General features: G+C 41.6%; 1 protein-coding gene across 1 annotated transcript in view; it reads right to left on the bottom strand.

Moving 5' to 3' along the window:
- RNF111 (ring finger protein 111) overlaps positions 1-20,936 on the bottom strand; it is a 163,874-nt gene that overhangs the window by 121,041 nt on the left and 21,897 nt on the right. The gene's annotated exons all lie outside the window — the stretch shown is intronic.

The raw sequence follows: 20,936 nt of genomic DNA, 5'->3' as shown, positions 1-20,936 counted from the left end.
TTTTCTTCTAAAACTTCAATTGCATATGTTAGATCTTCCCACTGTATTTAGTATACTTTTACCCTTTATACTGTATTGTTTAATTACTCCTTGCTTCATTCTGGATAGCTTCTTCTGAGCTTTATTCCAGTCACCTAATTCTCTCTTCAATTATAACTAATCTACCAGCCCAATTTTTAAAAATTTGGTCTCATATTCTTTTGTTTCTGGAATTTTTTTACCCAAATCTGCTATGTCAGTTTTTTATAGCTCACAGTTTCCTGCTGAAATTTTCTATCTTGATTTTGTCCCTTGAACACAGTAATCACAGTTGTTTTATAGCCCATGTCTATAATTTTCTGGAGTCCCTGTGATTCTTTTTCTGTTGTTTTTCCTGCTGACTCTGACTCAGCTTCTTGTGCCTTTGTGTTCCTCTTTATCTTTCACTGTGTTCAGGAAACTGTGGTTGAAATATTATTTATAGAAATTATCTGAGATTTGTTATGATGTTAACTTCCTCCGCAAAGGATCTTGGTTTGTAGATGTATCTGCCAGGTGCTCAAGGTGGTCAGCAGTGTAGGACCAAGGTGTGTGGTTTTCTGCACTGCCACATGATGTGAAGGAAGGCCATAATCCATATTCTTTTTTTTTTTTTTTTGAGACAGAGTCTCGCTCTGTCGCCCAGGCTGGAGTGCAATGGCACTATCTTGGCTCACTGCAACCTCTACCTCCCAGGTTCAAACCAACCTCCTGCCTCAGCCTCCCAAGTAGCTGGGACTAACAGGTGCATGCTGCCACACCTGTCTAATTTTTTTGTATTTTTAGTAGAGACAGGGTTTCACCATGTTGGCCATGTTGGTCTCGAACTCCTGACCTCAGGTGATCCACCTGCCTCGGCCTCTCAAAGTGCTCAGATTAAGGCATGAAACACCACACCTGGCTCATAATCCATATTCTTTCTCTTAGAGGACACACATTCCTGGCCCTGCCCAAAGATGGGAGTGGGTCACCATCCTTGGTGGGAACTATAGATCTACCCTCATTCCTTCGGTCCAGCACGGCTTCTAAAACTACAGTTTAGTTTCTCATTTGCCTCCTCAGAGTGTCGTATTCCTAGGACAAACATGCTCCCCAAGTCCCATATCTTGCCTTGTAATTCCTCACTAAATGATTAGCTGTTTTATGATTTTTAAAATACATATTTATAGGTAGTCTATAATTTTTAGTACCTTCAATGGGAAGGTAGGTACAAATGATCTACCCCACTATAATTTAACTTTGGATGTCCTGCCCTCAAGGTTTAGTCTTAGGCTCTCATTTATTTCTTTGCCCAGATTGTTCTTCTGTGCACCAGATATATATGCTCAACTGCCTATTCTACATCTCCACTTGAATGTCTAATAGGAATCCCAAACCTAAGATGTATAGAATTGGATTTACATCTATATGTCAATGATTCTACATATATTATTTCATTCAATTTCTACATCTTTAAGGTAAACGTTATTTCCAAAGTTTTAATTTGTATTTCCCTGATACCTAGTGAGATTGAATACTTTTCATTTGTTGCTATCCAGATTTATGGAAAGACAATCAGAGAGTATAAGTAATTTTTGCAAAGTCAAAATGAGTATTTTAAAAACCCAGCTCTCAGCTGGGCACGGTGGCTCGCGCCTGTAATCCCAGCACTTTGGGAGGCCGAGGTGGGCAGATCACCTGAGTTCAGGAGTTCGAGACCAGCCTGGCCAACATGGTGAAACCCCATCTCTACTAAAAATACAAAAATTAGCCAAGCATGATGGCAGTTGCCTCTAATCCCAGCTACTCAGGAGGTTGAGGCAGTAGAATCGCTTGAACCCAGGAGGTGGAGGTTGCAGTGAGCTGAGATCACACCACTGCACTCCAGCCTGGGTGACAGAATGAGACTCTGTCTGAAAGAAAAATTAAAATAAAATAAAAACCCAGGTCTCAATTTTTCTGCTTTCTGCCATGATGAAATAATAGGGAATTATTGTTTTACCTTAAACAATTGTTTTATTTTATTATTTTATTTTATTATTTATTGTTTTACCTTAAACAATCAGACAAAATATTTTGAAACAATAGTTTTCAGAAAATGGACAATAGAGAGGACAACAGGACAAATCAGTGATCCTGAAAGAAGGGACACAAACAAGAGGAGCCCTTCCACTGCCCAGAGGGAGCTTCTGGACTGCACCATAGAGAAGGGGAATCCAAATGGACCTCAAAGATTTAATGAGTTGATAAGACAGAGATTCAGAGATGCCCAGGCAGCTAGAATTTGTAAGGCAAACAATCAGGAAAGAGGAAGCTGCACAGAGAAAGAGGGAAAGCTCGCAAGAACTGGAGAGGGGCTGCTTCAGGATTTGACTGGGGACTGATCTACACATACGTATGAGTATACTACTGAGGAGGGGAAAGAACCATCAGAAAAGAGTAGGCAAAACATCTCCAGAGCTTAAACAATGCTGTAAATAATTTTTCTCCATCAGCTAGGGAGGAAAGACCTCCAAACGTGGGGGCATGGAGTCAGGTTGTCAAAAAGGTATTGCCTTAGCAGTGAGGCCAAATTAGCTCCAAAATAAAGGTTGTCTGGACCCAGGTGCACAAAGCATAAAAGCAAGACTTTTAAAAGATGACCCTTATTCCAAGTACCTTAATGAGGTCCCAGAATAAAGTCCAAACAAAGCAATAAAAATAATCCAGCACCCAAGCATGTAAAATTCACAATGCCTGGGGCTCAAACAAGATTACCATGCATGCAAAGAGGCAGGAAAATAGAACCCATAATCTAGCAGAGGGAAAATTAATCAAGAGAAACTTCCAGAAATAACACAGATGTTGTTGATGAGAACACTAAAACAGTATAAATGTGCTCCTTTTGATCAAGAATATAAAGAAAATCATGAGCATCATAAATAATAAAATGAAAGGGCGGGACATGGTGGCTCATGCCTGTAATCCCAGCATTTTGGGAGGCCTAGGTGGGCAGATTGCTTGAGCCCAGGAATTCAAGACCAGCCTGGGCAACATGGCAGGACTCCGTCTCTACAAAAAAATACAAAAATTAGCCAGGCATGGTGGTTCATGTCTATAGTCCCAGCTCCTCAGGAGGCTGACACAGGAGGATTGATTGAGCCCAGGAGGTCAAGGCTACAGTGAGCCGTGATCATGCCACTGTACTCCAGCCTGGGCAACAAAATGAGATCCTGTCTCAAAATAAAATAAAATAAAAGGTTAAAAGACCCACTCAAATTTCTGTAGATAAAAAACATAATATCTGCAATATAAAATAACCTACATGGGATTACCAACAGTTTAGACACTACCAAATAAAAGATTGGTAAACTTGAAGACAAAACAGCCGCAACTATCCAAAATAAGCACAGAGAAAAAACAAATAAAAACAAAAACAAGGCCGAGTGCAGTGGTTCACGCCTATAATCCCAGCACTTTAGGAGGCTGAGGCGGGCGGATCATGAGGTCAGGAGTTCAAGACCAGCCTGGCCAACATAGTGAAACCCCGTCTCTACTAGAGATATAAAAAATTAGCCAGGCATGGTGGCACACACCTGTAATCCCAGCTACTCAGGAGGCTGAGGCAGGAGAATCATTTGAACCCAGGAGGCGGAGGTTGCAGTGAGCTGATATTGTGCCAGTGCACTCCAGCCTGGGTGACAGGGCAAGACTCATCTCAAAAAAAAAAAAAAAAACAGTCTATCAATGATCAGTGAGAAAATATCACACAGCCTAGCAAACATACAACTTGAGTCCCAGATGGAGATATGAGGAGGAGGAAGTAGAAGAAGTAATGGTCCAACAAGTTCAATGAACCCTCAGCAAATGACACATGACAAAAACCACACAAAGGCACACAATAATCAAATTGCTAAAAACCAATGAACAAATCCTTTCCTTTTTTTTTTTTTTTTTTAAGACGGAGTCTCACTGTCGCCCAGGCTGGAGTGCAGTGGTACGATCTCAGCTCACTGAAACCTCCACCTCCCAGTTTCAAGAGATTATTCTGCCTCAGCCTCCCAAGTAGCTGGGACTACAGGTGCATGCCACCATCCTGGCTAACTTTTGTATTTTTAGTGGCGACGGGGTTTCACCATGTTGGCCAGGCTGTTCTCAAACTCCTGGCCTCAAGGGATCCACCCGCCTTAGCCTCCCAAAGCGCTAGAGTTACAGGCATGAGCCACTGCACCTGGCCAAAAGCAATGAACAAACCTTTAAAGCACGAAGAGGAAAAAAAATGACATACAGAAGAAAAATATAAGAAAGACAGCCCATAACTCATTAGAAACAATTTAAGGGCAGGCACAGTGGCTCATGCCTATAATCCCAGCACTCTGGAAGGCTGAGGCAGACAGATTGCTTGAGTTCAGGAGTTCGAGACTAGCCTGAGCAACATGGCAAAACCCCATCTCTACAAAAAATTAAAAATTAGCCAAGCATGGTGGCTCATGCCTGTAGTTCCAGCTATTTGGGAAGCCGAGGTAGGAAGATCACCTGAGCATGGGGAGGTCAAGGCTGCAGTGAGCTGCACTCCAGCCTGGGTGACAGGTGAGACCGTATCTCAAAACGAAAAAGAAAAAAAGAAGAAGAAGAAAGAAAAGAAACAATTTAAGCCAAGTAATGGGGGGTGACCAAGTACTAAAAGAAAAAAGTCTGTCAACCAATAATTCTATATCCGGCAGAAATACCTCTCAAAAAATGAAGGAAAAATTAAAAAAAGAAATTCTGACATGTGTAAGATGAGATAAGTCATCCCCTGTAAAGTGACTGTATTGGAAATGTTCAAGTAATCTTTCAGGGAGAAGGAAAAGGGTACTAGAAGGAAATCTGAGTGTACATAAACGGATGAATAACATCATATGTGGTAAACAGGATGATAAATGTAAAAGATTGTTTTAATTTTTTTCCCTTTAAGAGATAATTTACTGGCTAAAGTAATAGTAGTAACAACATATTGTGTAATTAATTACATATTCAAGTTAAATGTATGACAAAAATGGGAGAGAAAAAGTAGAAGTATGCTGTTATATAATTGTTAAACAGTATATGTAATGTTTCAATATTATTTGATGGTAGACTAAATATTTGTCCTGTAACCGCTATATCAATCAGTAAAAACACAAAAATAAGAATAGCTACTAAGCCAATAAAGAAGAGAAAATAGAATCATTTAAAATTTCTCAATTAATCCAAAAAAAGGTCAGGGAAATAGGGAAAAAAAGAACAAAAGACAGGTGCCCCAACTAGAAGACAAGATGGGATAAACAAAAAAGAAAATGATGTATTCAAACTCAATCATAATGCATCCAGTTTAAATGTTTATAGTCTACATATTCTAATTAAAAGGCAGAAATCGTCACAATGGATAAAAATCAAGACTCAACCATATACTGCCCACGAAAAACCTACTCTAAATTTAAAGATACAGATATGAGTAAAGGCGGGGCCAGGCACGGTGGCTCACACTTGTGATCCCAGCACTTTGGGATGCCGAGGTAGGACAATTGCTTGAGTTCACAAGTTCAAGACCAACCTGGGCAACACAGTGAAACCCCATCTCTACAAAGAATACAAAAATTAGCCTGGTGTGGTGGTGTGCACCTGTAGTCCCAGCTACTCAGGAGGCTGAGGTGGGAGGATGGCTTGAGCCAAGGAGGCGGAAAAAAAAATGATAAAAGTGAAAAAAAAATGATATAAGTATGGCCAGGAGCGGTGGCTCACATCTGTAATCCTAGCACTTTGGGAGGCCGAGGCGGGTGGATCACAAGGTCAAGAGAACGAGACCATCCTGGCCAACATGGTGAAACCCCATCTCTACTAAAATTACAAAAGTTAGCCAGGCATGGTGGCACACACCTGTAGTCCCAGCTACTTGAGAGGCTGAGGCAGGAGAATTGCTTGAATCTGGGAGGCGGAGGTTGCAGTGAGCCAACATCATACCATGGCACTCCAGCCTGCCAATAGAGCAAGACTCCATCTCAAAAAAAAAAAAATGATAAAAGTAAAGGAATGGAAGAATATGTACTATGCTAATACTGAAGAAAAAAAGTTGAAATGGTTATATGAGATAAAGTACATTTCAGAGAAATGAATGTTACTGTATAAAATGAAGTTCATTTCATGATAAAGGGGTTAAATTCATCAATAGATAACAATCCTAAATGTGTATGCACTAATAAGATACTTGAAGTATGTTACTAAAAAAAAGATAGAACTTAAATAAGAATTGCTCACATAATTAGTGTTAGAAGTACTATTATTATTATTATTATTATTTTTGAGACAGAGTCTCTCTTTGTCGCCCAGGCTGGAGTGCAGTGGCGCTATCTCGGCTCACTGCAACCTCCACCTCCCAGGTTCAAGCGATTCTCCTGCCTCAGCCTCCTGAGTAGCAGGGACTACAGGTGCACACCACCACGCCTAGCTAATTTTTGTATTTTTAGTAGAGACGGGGTTTCACCATATTGGCCAGACTTGTCTCGAACTCCTGACTTCAAGTGATCCACCCACCTCGGCCTCCCAAAGTGCTGGGATTACAGGTGTGAGCCACCACGCCCGGCCATGTCAGAAATTTTAACACTTGACTGTTAATAATTGATAGGACAAATAATTTTATTTTATTTTATTTTTAAGATGGAGTCTCACTCTGTCACCCAGGCTGGAGTGCAGTGGCATGATCTTGGCTCACTGCAACCTCCGCCTTCCAGGTTCAAGCAATTCTCCTGCCTCAGCCTCCCGAGTGGCTGGGCTTACAGGCATGTGCCACCACGCCCGGCTAATTTTTGTATTTTTAGTAGAGATGGGGTTTCACCATGTTGGCCAGGCTGGTCTCGAACCCCTGACCTCAGGTGATCTGCCCCTCTCAGCCTCCTAAAGTGCTAGGATTACAGGTGTGAGCCACCACGCCCGGCCTAAGAAATTTTTTAAATGACTGAGGACATAAAAACCTGAAGAATGGTATCAACCAATTTGATCTATCTCCAAGAACAAGATAATACACTTTCTTATCAAGTTTAGATGGTGCATTTACCAAGTTATGTGTTCTATATTCTAAGCCAAAAAACAAGTCTTAATACGTTTAGAAGGATTGAATTCTTACACAGTATTTTCTCACTATAAAAGAATTAAATTAAAATTTAGTAACAGAGATTTGGAAAATCTCTCCTGAATACACTTATAAATAACTGATGGGGGCAGGGCGTGGTGGCTCACACCTGTAATTCCAGCATTTTGGGAGGCCGAGGCAGGCAGTTCACCTGAGGTCATGAGTTGGAGACCAGCCTGGCCAACATGGTGAAACTCCACCTCTACTAAAAATACAAAAATTAGCCCGGCGTGGTGGCACACGCCTGTAATCCCAGCTACTCAGGAGGCTGAGGAAGGAGAATCGCTTGAACTTGGGAGGCAAGAGGTTGCAGTGAACTGAGATCACGCCATTGCACTCCAGCCTGGCCACAGTGCAAGGCTCCGTCTCAAAAACAAAAAAACAACTGATGGGTTGGGCCGGGCGTGGTGGCTCATACCTGTAATCCCAGCACTTTGGGAGGCTGAGGTGAGTGGATTGCCTGAGGTCGGGAGTTTGAGACCAGCCTGACCAATATGGTGAAACCCCGTCTCTACTAAAAATATAAAAATTAGCCAGGCATGGTGGCGGGCACCTGTAATCCCAGCTACTCTGGAGGCTGAGACAGGAGAATTGTTTTTGACCCCGGGAGGCGGAGGTTGCTGTGGTGAGCCGAGATTGCACCACTGTACTCCAGCCTGGGCAACAAGAGCAAAACTCCGTCTCAAAATAAATAAATACATAACTGGAGTGCAGTGGCTTGATCTGGGCTCACCGCAACCTCTGCCTCCTGAGTTCAAGTGATTCTCCTGCCTCAGCCTCCTGAGTAGCTGGGATTACAGGTGTGTACCACCATGCCCAGCTAGTTTTTGTATTTTAGTAGAGACAGGGTTTCACCATGTTGGCCAGGCGGGTCTCGAACTCCTGACCTCAAGTGACCTGCCCGCCTAGACCTCCCAAAGTGCTGGGATTACAGGCGTGAGCCACTGGGCCCAGCCTAAAAATACTTTAAATGAACAAAAATAAAACCACAATTATTAAAAATTTGTGGGATGCCATTAATATAGTGTTTTCAGGGAAACTTATAGCATACAATACTTATATTAGAAAAGGAGAAAGCTTTAAAATCAACGACCTAAGTTTCCATCTTAAGAAATCAGAAGACCCAATTAAACTGAAAGCAAGCAGAAGGAAGAAAATAATAAAAATAAGGTATGTAGTCCCCAACTGAGGGGCAGGGGGACTCCCACTGTTCCTGGGCAACTGCTCAGCAGCTAAGCCGGGTGCCTCTATGGCCGTTCTGTCTCCTGTGACAACAAGAACTTGCTCAAGAAGTTTGCCAAAAACCAAAATCCCATCCAAGATACTACATTAGATTTCATTGTCATGTCTCATTGTAGACTCCTCTTGGTGGTGGTAGTTTCTCAGACCTTCCTTGTTTTTGATGACCTTGACAGTTTGAAAAGTAGCAGTCAGAAATAATGTTTTGGTCTGAAGCTCTTTCTCTACGATCTCACTTTACTTACAAACCATCTAAGTTGGAAGTCCTGGTGAAGAATACCTCAAAGAAAATTAAGGAGGTCCACATATGCTTAAGGACCCTGGATGGCCTTCTCTGTCAAGCATTCACAGATTGCAGTGCACCTGCGATGTGAAGCAAGATATCTACAACCTGAATTTGTAGCTTTCCAAGGTATGTCTGACTTTAGACTTCTCAGCCTTCTATGTATATCAGAAGACACCTCTTTTTGCTGAGCAAAATGAGCACACAGAAGCCAACTTACAGAAAAGCACTGTACAAATGAAGCATCTTTTGATGTCTCAACAGATCTTGAGTAATGTGGTGCCAATACAGTTTGTTCAAGACAAACAAAATACAGCTCTAGCTGAGATTGATCGGTTACTGACAATGGTTGACTGTAGACCATCACATGAATAAGACTTTATACCAAATGATTTCAGGGAACTTGTGACTCTGATCAGTGCATTGTCATCTGATGCCATGGAATCTGCTGTGCACTCAGGTCTATGTGGAATCAATCATGGGGTGTTCAACAAGCAAATCATGGGATACAAAAGGAAGAGAAAGGATTTAGAAATATAAGCCCAGCATGGCCAAAAGAAGAGCAAGAACAATTGGCTGAGTTGACAAAGCAAATGAAAAAGAGAAAGAAGAAAGCAAAGCCACTTATGGATGATGACAACTCTCTCAAGAATTACCCCAAGATGTAGAATGAGTGATGATGATCTGGATGATGAGTAATTATTTGAGAAGTGCACATTGAAATAAGAATATGGATTACCAGAGAAGAGGAACTGGAGACAGGGAAAGAAGGTGATAGAAAAGAATAACGTTAACTTGTTACTTGTTATTAGGTTAACTTTTCTCTTACAGAGAAAATAAGTTTGTGAGGCATCAACCATGCTGATAGATAAACTTATTTTGAAGGGGTTAAACTGATACAGACCAACAGCTGCTAAGTCTGTATTATGTCTATGTTTATGTCCTCTATATGATGCTTATACATAATATGAACTCTACTTTTGGAAACAAATGTAAAATTTTAAAGTTTCAGATAGAAAAAAACAAGTAGCAATCAATGGAACAGAAAACAAGGACAGGTCATATGATGGCTCACATCTGGAATCACAGCATTTTGGGAGGCTAAGATGGGAGGATCGCTTGAGGTCAGGAGGATAAGACAGCCTGAGCAACATCGTGAGAACCCATCTCTACAAAAATAAATAAATAAATAAATTTTTGAGATGGGGTCTGGCTTGGTTGTCCAGGCTAGAGTGCAGTGGCACAATCTTGGCTCACTGTAACCTCCACCTGCCCTGGCTCAAGTGATCAGTGATCCTCCCACCTCAGCTCCACAAGTAGCTAGGACCACAGGTGCAAGCCACCATGACTGGCTAATTTTTGTATTTTTGGTAGAGACATGGTTTCCCCATATTGCCCAGGTTGGTCTCAAACTCCTGAGCTCAAGTGATCCGCCTGCCTCAGCCTCTCAAAGTGCTGGGACTGCAGACATGAGCCACTGTGCCAAGCCTTTTTTTTTTAACCTTTAAACTCTGTTGAACTTGATGAAGTGTCTTAAGGTTCATCTAGGTCAATCATCCTATTTTCCACTAGAGAAAAGTAAGCCCCAGAAAGGTCTAGTAACTTATTCAATATCCCACAGCAAGTTAGTAGGCAATAACAATCTAGCATGTCTTTTCATTAAAGTGGTATTATCTCCTTGAACTGACCATTAAATGAAATAGGCTTTATTCCCATTATAAATGAAAAAACTATATCTGAGAAAGGTTAAATTACTTGCCAAGGTCAATATTAAGTGTTAAAGTGAGGCATAAACAAAGACAAGAAGTTTCACATTAAAAATATTTTCTCTCATTTTGGGCCACATCTTTTTTTTTTTCATTAAAAAATGAAAAGAAAAATATTTTCAGGCTGGACGCAGTGGCTCATGCCTTTAATCCCAGCACTTTGGGAGGCTGAGACAGGTGGACTGCTTGAGCCCAGGAGTAAGACCAGCCTCAGCAGCATGAGAAAAACCTCGTCTCTACAAAAAATACAAAAATTAGCAGGGCATGGTGGTGTGTGCCTCTACTCCCAGCTACCAGGGAGGCTGAAGTGGGAGGATCACCTGAACCCAGGGAGGTTGAGGCTGCAGTGAGCTGTGATGGCACCACTGCACTCCAGCCTGGGTGATAAAGTGAGACTCTCTCTCAAAAAAATAAATAAATAAATATATATATACACACACACACACACACACACACACACATATATACACACACACACGCATATATGTATCTTTGCCCAGTGCTTTGTTTTATCTTCTGTTTTGTTCTTCTTTTTTTTTTTTTTTAGAGATAGGGTCTCACTCTGTTGCCTAGGCTGGAGTGCAGTGGCACCATCAGCTTCAGTCTCCTGGGCTCAAGTGATCCTCCTGCTTCAGCCTCCCGAGTAGCTGGGTCTACAGGCATGCAACACCACACCTGGCTAATTTTAGATATTATCTATCTATCTATTTATTTATTTATTTATTTTTTAGAGATGGAGTGTCGTTCTATCACCCAGGCTGGAGTGCAGTGGTGCAATCTCGGCTCCCTGCAACCTCTGCCTCCCAGGACCAAGCAATTCTCCTGCCTCAGCCTCCCAGGTAGCTGGGGCTACAGGCCCGTGCCACCACACCCTGCTAATTTTTGTATTTTTAGTAAAGATGGGGTTTTACCATGTTGGCCAGGCTTGTCTCGAACTCCTGACCTTAAGTGATCCACCCGCCTTGGCCCCCTAAAGTGCCGGGATTACAGGCAAGAGCCACCACATCTGGCCCTGGCTAATTTTTTCAAAGTTTTTTTGGTAGAGGATGGGGGTCTCAGTATGTTGCCCAGGCTTGTCTTGAACTCCTAAGCTCAAACAATCCTCCTGCCCTAGCCTCCTAAAGTGACGGAATTACAGGCATGAACCACCCCACCTGGCCCTTTGCCCAGTGCTTTAAGAGCCCAAGGCAAGAAGATTGCTTGTGGCCAGGAGTTTGAGACAAGCCTGTCCAACATACAGAGACCCCCATGTCTATAAAATAACAAATAAAGAATGTTTTCATCTTTGTAGCAAGAATATTTTTCACAGATTCACTTTTGGTTTGTGCAACAAAAACCCAAGTTTTAAAAATGAAAAAATGAGTTGGGTGCAGTGGCTCATGCCTGTAATCCCAGCAGTTTGGGAGGCTGAGGTGGGCAGATCACTTGAGGTCAGGAGTTCATGATCAGTCAGTCCAACATGGTGAAACCTTGTCTCTACAAAAAAAATACTAAAAAAAAAAATAATAATAATTAGCCAAGCTTGGTGGGGCAAGCTTGTAATCTCAGCTGTTTGGGAGGCAGCAGAATCACTTGAACCCAGGAGGCAGAGGTTGCAGTGAGCCAAGATCGTGCCACTGCACACCAACCTGGGTGATGGAGCGAGACTGTCTCAAAAAAAAAATAAAATAAAAATTAAAAATAAATAAAAGTAAATTGGCCAGGTGGCATGATGACTGACACCTGTAATACCAGCACTTTGAGAGGCCCAGGTGGGCAGATCACCTGAGGTCAGGAGTTTGAGACCAGCCTGGCCAACATGGGGAAACCCCGTCTCTACTAAAAATACAAAAATTAGCCAGGCGTGGTGGTGCACACCTGTAATCCAAGCTACTCAGGAGGCTGAGGCAGGAGAATTGCTTGAACCCAGGATGCGGAGGTGGCAGTGACCCAACATCACACCACTGCACTCCAGCCTGGGTGACAGAGCGAGACTCCGTCTCAAAAATAAATAAATAAATAAATAAATAAGAGAAAATGAGCTTAGGGATGCAATTTGAAGATCTGAAATTATACCTGTACTTTCAAATGTGACATACCAATGCCTGGCCACAAGTGCCACTTTATTTTATTTTTAATTTTCTTTTTATTTTTGAGACAGGGCCTCACTCTGTCACCCAGGCTGGAATGCAGTGGCACGATCTTGGCTCACTGCAACCCCCACCTCCCAGGCTCAAGTGATCCTCGCATGTGAGCCTCTCTGTAGCTGGGACCACAGGCACATGCCAACACACCTTTCTAATTTTTTGTATTTTGCTGGTGACGGGGTTTTCCCATGTTGCCCAGGCTGGTCTCAAACTCCTAAGCTCAGATGATCCATCACCTCGGCCTCCCAAAATGCTGGGATTACAGGCCTGAGCCACCATGCCCGGCCCACAAGTGCCATTTTAAATGAATCATTTTTTATTATATTTACTTATTTATGCAAACATGCCCAGCCCTATTCTCTAACAGCATTTGTGATAGCTTACATGAACACATGTAATCATTAGGGTAGAAAACCTAAATGGATTAAGACCCTAAGGGGCAGAACAAGAAAAATAGGATGGCAAAATTCAGACAGAGGTAACTATTAATATGATGCAAAAATGCATACCATAGAATCCTGGACAATTTCTAGGCATGAGTCACTAATTTAGCTTTAGATTCCTTTCAGCCAGAGCCAACAGGGAAATGCAATCAATTAAAAAATTCATAGTGTTAATAAGGGAATATGTCTTAGAAGAAGCATAACTTTTCCTTACATCAAGACCTTAAAAACAATCATCATTATAGAGACACTGTGTGACTGTAAACAACATTCTGAACAACATCCCTGCAATAATTATTACGCAGTGTTTCATGAAAGGAAGAAAGCTGAGGAGACATATTACAGTGAGATCCTTTTACAACTCTTTAAGAAAGGAGATAAGCCCAATATAAGAAGGAGGCTGTTAGGCCAGGCACTGCTGGCTCACACCTGTAATCCTAGCACTTTGGGAGGCCGAGGTGGGCGGATCATGAGGTCAAGAGTTCAAAACCAGCCTGACAAATACAGTGAAATCCCATCTCTACTAAAAATGCAAAAATTAGCTGGGTGTAGTGGCAGGTGCCTGTAATCCCAACTACTCAGGAGGCTGAGGCAGGAGAATCGCTTGAACCTAGGAGGCAGAGGTTGTGGTGAGCCAAGATTGTGCCATTGCACTCCAGCCTGGACAACAAGAGCAAAACTCCATCTTAAAAAAAAAAAAAAAAAAAAAAAAAAAAAAGGAGGCTGGTAACGAAGACAAAGTATGACTCTGGTAATAAACCCTCCCATAATCTCTTCATATGAAAACTTTCTAGAAGGTTTAGGGCCATTTACTTTCTTACCAAGTCAGGAAAGGAGTTTTGCAAGAAGGGTTCTTCTGCAGGTATAATTTCCTGCATGCTATCCTCTCCTGTCCTGCTGGTACAGCTTGTCCTGGTCATACAGAGACCAGTTTTTGTACGACATAAATAAACACTGCTATTCCAACAGTACCATCTACATGGGGAAACTTGTAATATGTGGGCAAGATTTCAACAGGTTTTTCCTAAGTAGCCTAGGATAAGGTTTTTAAGGGAATTAGTCTTCAGAGGTGGAAGATACATTAAGCTGAGTGATAAGTTCATGAAGGTCCACTTCATTCTCTTTCCACTTTTGAATACATTTGAAATTTTCCAAAATAAAAAATTGAGACCTGGGCTTGATGGCATGTACTTATAATCCCAGCTATTTGGGAGGCTGAAGCAGGAGGACTGTTTGAGCCCAGGAGTTTTTTTTTTTTTTTTTTTTCCTGAGACAAGGTCTCACTCTGTCACCCCAGCTGCAGTACAGTGGAATGATCACGGCTTACTGCAGCCTCCACCTTTCAGAGCCCAGGAGTTTGAGACCAGCCTAAGCAACTTAGACAGAACCCGTTTCAAAAACAAACAAAAAAACTCCCAAAAAACAAAAAAAGAAAGTATAATCATATTGAAGATCCTCAGAGATAAATGAAGTAACATTTATCACAAATAAGCAATTATAAAAAGCAGACAAAAATAAAACAAGAGTAGATGGATATAAAGCGTGCCCATCAGAAATTTCAGAAATTAAAAAGTAGCAGTAAAAATTTAATGGAAACTCAAAAGCAACCCAATTAAAAACAGGCAAAATATTTAAACAGGCATTTTACCAAAAAAGATATATGAATGGCTGGAATTGGTACATTAGGGAAATGATAATTAAAGCCACAGTAAGATACCATTCACATCTACTAGTACGGCTATAATAAAAAAGAAAATAACAAATGTTGGAAAGGATGTGAAGAAATAGAACCCTCAAATTTTGCTGAGGAGTATGCAAAATGGTACAGCTACTATGGAAAACTGGCAGTGTCTTTAAAAATAAACATAGGCCAGATGCGGTGGCTCACGCCTGTAATCCCAGCACTTTGGGAGGCCCAGATGGTTGAATCACTTGATGTCAAGAGTTCAAGACTAGCCTGGCCAACATGGTGAAACCCTGTCTCTACTAAAAATACAAATATTAGCTGGGTATGGTGGTGCATGCCTGTAGTCCAAGCTACTCGGGAGGCTGAGGTGGGAGAATTGCTTGAACCCGGGAGGCGGAGGTTGCAGTGAGCTGAGATTGTGCCACTGCACTCCAACCTGGGCGACAGAGTGAGACTCTGTCTCAGAAAATAAATAAATAAATAAACAAACTTAAATTTACAGTCACCAATCAAACTTCAATTTACAGTCATACCAAGAAATTCCACTCCTAGACATCTTTCCAAGAAAATAAAAACATATGTTCACACAAAGACTGGTACATGTTAATAGCAGCAGTATTCATAATTGTCAAAAAGTGGAAACAATCCAAATGTCCATCAACTAGTGAAGGGATAAATGCAATGTGGTACATCTATATAATGGAATACTTTCAGCAGTATCAAGAAACAAAAAAATGGATACAGGCTACAAAATGAATGAACCTTAAAGAAACCAAGTGCATAACACATATTGTATAATTATGTTTATATCAAATGTCCAGAAAAGGCAAATATATAGAAACAGAAAGTATATTAGTGGTGCCTGGGGCTAGAGGTAGAGACAAAGGTGGACTGCAAATGGGCATGAGGGATCATTTTGTTGTGAAAGAAATCTTCTAAAACTGGATTGTGATAATGGTTGTACAACTTCATAAATAGATCAAAAACCATTGAATCGTACAGTTAAAACTGTATGTAAAATGGTAAAGATGGCAAATTATATATGTATGTTTTACCTCAATAAAAAAAGAAATAAAATTAAATGGTATGTAAATTACACCTCCGTGAAACTTTTCATTTATTTATTTTTTCTTTTCTTTTTTTCTTTTTTCTTTTTTTTTTTTTTTGAGACAGAGTCTTGCTCTGTTGCCCAGGCTGGAGTGCAGTGGCACGATCTTGTCTCACTGCAACCCCTGCCTCCCAGGTTCAAGCGATTCTCCTGCCTCAGCCTCCCTAGTAGATGGGATTACAGGTACATGCCACTAAACCCGGCTAATTTTTGTATTTTTAGTAGAGATGGGGTTTTGCCATGTTGGCCAGGCTGGTCTTGAACTTCTGACCTCAAGTGATCCACCCACCTCAGCCTCCCAAAGTGCTGGGATTACAGGCGTGAGCCACTGCACCCTGCCCATTTATTTATTTTTTCAAGACAGGATCTCACTCTGTCCCCCAAGCTGGGCTCCAGTGTCATAAACTCCTGGGCCCAAGCCATCCTCTCACCTCAGCCTCCCAAGTAGATAGGACTACAGGTGTCTACCACCACGCTGAGCTAATTATAAAAAAAAAAAAATTTATAGAGACTGGTCTCAAACTCCTGGCCTCAAGCAATCCTCCCGCTTCAGCCTCCTAGAATGCTGGGATTACAGGTGTGAGCCACCATTTCCCACCTCAGTGAAGCTATTTTTTTTAAATAACAACAACAATAATAATAGGGTAAATGTAAGACTGGACAAATCTGAGTAATTAGTGAACTTGGAAGATAATACTGAAAAATGCATTCAAAACACATCACAAAAAGAGATAAAACTATGAGACAGGACAGAAAAAATAACGTACAATTAATTGGAGTTCCAGAAGAAGAGACTATAAAGGAATTATAGAAAAACAGCATTAAGGCCATGTGCGGTGGCTCACACCTGTAATCCCAACACTTTGGCAGGCTGAGACGGGCGGATCACCTGAGGTCAGGAGTTTGAGACCAGCCTGGCCAAAGTGGTGAAACCCCATCTCTATTAAAAATACAAAAATTAGCTGGGCATGGTGGCGGGTGCCTGTAGTCCCGCTACTCAGGAGGCTGACAAAGAAGAATCGCTTGAACCTGGCAGGGGGAGGTTGCAATGAAATCATGCCATTGCACTCCAGCCTGGGAGACAGAGCAAGATTCCGCCTTGAAAAATTGCATTGAAAGTGATAATAGCTGAGTAGACTCAAGAACTAAAGGAACATATGAATCTTCAGATTGAAAGTCCACTTTTGCAGGATAAAGAAAAATCCACACCTTTGTATCCAAACAAGTAGGCTGGGCATGGAGGCTCACGCCTGTTATCCCAGCACTTTGGGAGGCTGAGGCAGGTGGATTGCTTGAGCTCAGTAGTTATAGACCAGCCTGGGCAACATGGCAAAACCTCATTTCTACAAAAACTACAAAAATTAGCCACGTATGATGGTGTGTGCCTGTAGTCCCAGCTACTCAGGAGACTGAGATGGGAGGATGGCTTGAGCCCAAGTTGGTCAAGGCTGCTGTGAGCTGAGATCACGCCACTGCACTCCAGCCTGGACAAAAAAAAAAAAAAGTAACACTGAAAAACATCAAAGATATAGATAAATTGCTAAAAGTCTCTCTAATAAATTATCTATTAAAAATTATTATACATATAGGAATATTGCTTCAAATTGCTGAAAGTAAATACAGTCTTTTCTCAGTACACACAGTGGATTGGTGCCAAGATCCCCCACCACCCACCGGGTATATACCAAAATCCTTACATACTCAAGTCCCACAGCCTACCCTGAAAACCTGCATATAGGAAGTTAGCCCTCCATATAAGTGGGTTTCACATCCCACTAATGCTGTATTTTCATCTGTGTTTGGTTGGAAAAAATCCCTGTAGTAGTGGACCCATGCAGTTCAAACCCATGTTTTTCAAGCGTCAACTGTAATTGTCAACCTAAAAATCTATATGCAGCTAAACTATCATTCAAGAGTGAGGATGGGCCAGGCATAGTGCCTCACGCCTGTAATCCCAGCACTGTGGGAGGCCGAGGTGGGTGGATCACTTGAGGCCAGGAGTTCAAGACCAGCCTGGCCAACATGGTGAAACCCTGTCTCTACTAAAAATACAAAAATTAGCTAGGCATGGTGGCGCACACCTGTAATCCCAGCTACTCAGGAGGCTGAGGCAGGATAATCACTTGAAGCCGGGAGGTGGAGGTTGCAGTGAACCGAGATGGCACCACTACACTCCAGCCTTGGCGACAGAGCGAGATTCTGTTTCAAAAAAAAAGTGAGGATGAAACAGTATATAAAGAATGGGAGAGAGTATTCTCTTCTGAGCCTCACTGAAAGAACTACCAAAGGGTGTGAGTTAGCAAGAGAAATGAACTTTAAAGGAGCGGGACATAAGGCATGAGAGAACATAGAACTTGATAAAATATGTTGTTAAATTTAATTAAATGTGAACTCTAAAAATAATTTTTAGAAGAAACTAAAACTAAAACTAAACTGAAACCCTGGACAAAAATAAGAAAATAGGGATAGGGAGTGTTCAGTGGATAATTATAGCATGCAAAGGTTCAGTAGAAGGGTAAAGATAGTGAAAAGCTTTAGCCTTTGGAAGTTTTTATATTTAAGTAGTGTGGTAGCAAGCCTCCTATGATGGCTCCCAATATCCTCACCTCCTGGTATTGTCACTTAATCTTGGCTTCCCAGTGTGCCAGATAAAATATAGCAGAAGTGAGAGGGCTTTGACTCCTGAGGCTACTTCATCAAAGATGTGGCAATTTCCACCTTGGTCTCTCTCTCTCTCTCTCGAAGCATTGGCTCTATGGCAATGATTCTCAATTGCGGATGATTTTGTCCCCCACGCTCACCCCAGGGACCATTTGGAGATGTCTGGAGAGACATTTTTGATTGTCACAACTGGGAGCACTACTGCCATCTAGTGGGTAGAGGTCAAGGATGCTGTTAAACATCCTAAATAGAACAGTACCTCTGGCCCCCTACAGCAGCAAATTATGAAGTACAAAATGTCAATAGTACTGAGGTAGAGAAACCTTCCTCTAGGGAAGACCAGACACCATATCATAAGGATTATCCAACAGCTGTATCGAGAGGTTCACATGGTAAGGAACTAAGGCCTCCTGCCCCAACAACTTGCCAGCTACAGGGGTCCTTGAGAGTGTCCTCCAGGCCCAGTGAAGCCTCAAATGACTGTAGGCCAGCTGACATCTTGACAAGTCATGAGAGATCCCAAGCCAGAGCACCCCAATTAAGCCCCTCCTGAACTTATTACCCACAGAAACTGGGTGAGATAATACATGTTTATTGTTTTTTTCTTGTTTGTTTGAGACTGAGTCTCGCTCTGTCTCCCAGGCTGGAGTACAGTGGCACAATCTCAGCTCACTGCAACCTCTGCTTCCCAGGTTCAAGCGATTCTCCTGCCTCAGCCTCCCGAGTAGCTGGGACTACAGGTGCCTGCCACCACGCCCAGCTAATTTTTGTATTTTTAGTAGAGACGGGGTTTCACCATACTGGTCAGGCTGGTCTTGAACTCCTGACCTCAAGTGATCTGCCCACTTCGGCCTCCCAAAGTGCTGGGATTACAGGCATGAGCCACCGTGCCCAGCCAAATGTTTATTGTTGTTTTAAGCCTCTAAATATTGGGGTAATTCATTAGACAGCAATAGATAACTGATACAAATTAGTGAAGTTAAAGATTTAAGGATATGATTAAAAGAAGAGAAATATAGCTTATAGCTCCCAAACTAGCAAAGGAAAATCAAAGGGGAACTATAAAAAATGTTAATAATCCAACATAAAGCAGAGAAAGAGAAAAAAAAAAAACAGTACCAGAATCACAAAATATACACATATAAAGTTAAAGGTATTAGTAATCACAATAAATGCAAATGCATTAAACTCATGTACTAAAGAGGAAAAACTCAGACAATGGATTAAAAATATCCAACCACATACTTCTTACAGAAGATAATCCTGAAACAACATAGAAAGATTGAAAATAGGCCAGGCGCAGTGGCTCACACCTGTAAACCCAGCACTTCAGGAGGATGAGGTCAGTGGATCCCTTGAGTCCAGGAGTTTGAGACCAGTCTGGGCAACATGGCAAAACTCCATCTCTACAAAAAATACAAAAATTAACCAGGCATGGTGGCACACACCTGTAGGCTCAGCTACTGGGGAGGCTGAGATGGGAGGATCACTTGAGGAGGGAGAATGGCTTGAGCTCAGGAGGCGAAGGTTGCGGTGAGCTGCGATGGCAACACTTCACTCCAGCCTGGGTGACAGAGTGAGACCCTATATCAAAAAGAGAAGAAAAATTGAAAATAAAACAGAAGCAATTACAAATTACAGAAAATACATATGAACAGAAAGCTAATAGTAAGTAGTATCAGACAAAATAGAATTTAAGGCAAAAACAGCAATAAAGAGGGGGACTACATAAAGATTAAAGGAACACAACACGTAATAACAAATGTATTTGTATTAGTTATAAAACAGCCTTGAAACATAAAACAAAGCAAAGACTGATCTACAGAGAGACATTGGCAGAAATCACAATATTGGCAGCTATTTGCAGTTGGCATTTATTGAGAAAAGACATAAATATTTATTTATGTATTTATTTATGATGTATGTATGTATTTATTTATTTATTTTGAGACAGGGTCTTGCTCTGTCACACAGGCTGGGGTGCACTGGCATGATCGTGGCTTACTGCAGCCTTGACCTCATGAGCTCCAGTGATCCTCCCACCTCTGCCTCCCAAGTAGCTGGGACCACAGGTGGGCACCACCACACCCAGCTAATTTTTAAAATTTTTTTGTAGAGATGAGATCTTGCCATGTTGCCCAGGCTGGTCTCAAACTCCTTGGTTTAAGTGATCCTCCCACCTCAGCCTCCTAAAGTCCTGGGATTATAGATGTGAGCCATGGAGCCTGGCCAATATGTATTTAATAGATAATGCATGTGTATGCTAAAAAATTGAAAAGGTACAATACTGTTCCCTGAAATGAAAGCCTCTGTTCTGTCCATACCCCTTAGCCTCTGAGTTCCTCTCTTCAGAGGGCAATACTATTAACACTATTAACTGTTTCTTATGTATTCTTCCAGATATGAGTCCACATACTTAAATACATAATCATACATATTATTTTCCCCTTTCAAACAATAGCAAGCTACATACAGTATAATCTGGTGTCTAGCTCTGTTT

Source organism: Pan troglodytes, chromosome 16, assembly GCF_028858775.2.
Source record: "Pan troglodytes isolate AG18354 chromosome 16, NHGRI_mPanTro3-v2.0_pri, whole genome shotgun sequence".
NCBI classification, from domain to species: Eukaryota; Metazoa; Chordata; class Mammalia; order Primates; family Hominidae; genus Pan; species Pan troglodytes.
The sequence above is the reverse complement of the archived record's forward strand: the minus strand, read 5'-3'. Positions and strand labels throughout refer to the sequence as shown.